This window comes from Cibotium barometz, unplaced genomic scaffold (genome assembly GCF_041138505.1).
Source record: "Cibotium barometz isolate CiBa-2024 unplaced genomic scaffold, ASM4113850v1 ctg200, whole genome shotgun sequence".
Classification (NCBI taxonomy): Eukaryota; Viridiplantae; Streptophyta; class Polypodiopsida; order Cyatheales; family Cibotiaceae; genus Cibotium; species Cibotium barometz.
The window spans coordinates 774,559-775,826 of record NW_028229431.1 but is presented as its reverse complement, the minus strand read 5'-3'; positions in this window follow the sequence as shown (position 1 = coordinate 775,826).

Genomic DNA, 1,268 nt, shown 5'->3' with positions numbered 1-1,268 from the left:
CCAAGAAGAGACCTACTTCGTACAACAAGAACCAAGGACCTAGAATTGCATTTGATCTAGCTCTACAACGTGGTAGAAATGTATTCTACCTAGACCACATCAAAGACCTAGAATGCTTTGAGGTCAAGCTCGACCATGTGGTGGAGCTAGAATGCATTCTTCTAGCTCTACCATGTGATAGAGCTAGACTTCAATGAATGTAACCGGCTGGGGTTGAATGTAACTGTGATAGAGCTGTATTCTATCTAAACCACATTGTAGAGATAGAATGCTTTGAGGTCTAGCTCTACCATGTGCTGAAGCTAGAATTGCATTTGAGGTCTAGCTCTACCATGTGGTGGAGCTGGAATTGCATTTGAGGTATAAAGCTCTAAGGTCTAGCTCTACCATGTGGTAGAGCATGAATGCATCGATCTAGCTGTGTTCTATACACATCAACAAAACCAATTACTCCAAAAAGAGACCTACTTCACATGACAAGAACCAAGGAGCTAGAATTGCATTTGATCTAGCTCTACCACGTGGTAGAGCTGTATTCTACCTAGACCACATCGTAGAGCTAGAATGCTTTGAGGTCCAGCTCCACCATGTGGTGGAGCTAGATTGCATTCTTCTACCTCTACCATGTGGTAGAGCTAGACTTTAATGAATGTAACCGGCTGAGGTTGAATGTGACATTGGTAGAGCTGTATTCTATCTAAATCACATTGTAGAGATAGAGTATTTTGAGATCTAGCTCTACCATGTGGTAGAGCTAGAATTGCAATTGAGGTCTAGCTCTACCATGTGGTGGAGCTAGAATCGGTGAGGTAGAAAGCTTCGAGGTCTAGCTCTACCATGTGGTAGAGCAAGAATGCATCGATCTAGCTGTGTTCCATACACATCAACAAAACCAATTACTCCAAGAAGAGACCTACTTCACACAACAAGAACCAAGGAGCTAGAACTGCATTTGATCTAGCTCTACCACGTGGTATTGCTGTATTCTACCTAGACCAAATCGTAGGGTTAGCATGCTTTGAGGTCTAGCTCTACCATGTGGTGGAGCTAGAATTGCATTCTTCTAGCTCTACCATGTGGTAGAGCTAAGCTTCAACGAATGTAACCAGCTGAGGTTGAATGTAGCTGTGGTAGAGCTGTATTCTACCTAAACCACATTGTAGAGATAGAATGCTTTGAGGTCTAGCTCTACCATGTGGTGGAGCTAGAATTGCATTCTTCTAGCTCTATCATGTGGTAGAGCTAAGCTTTAACGAATGTAATCGGCT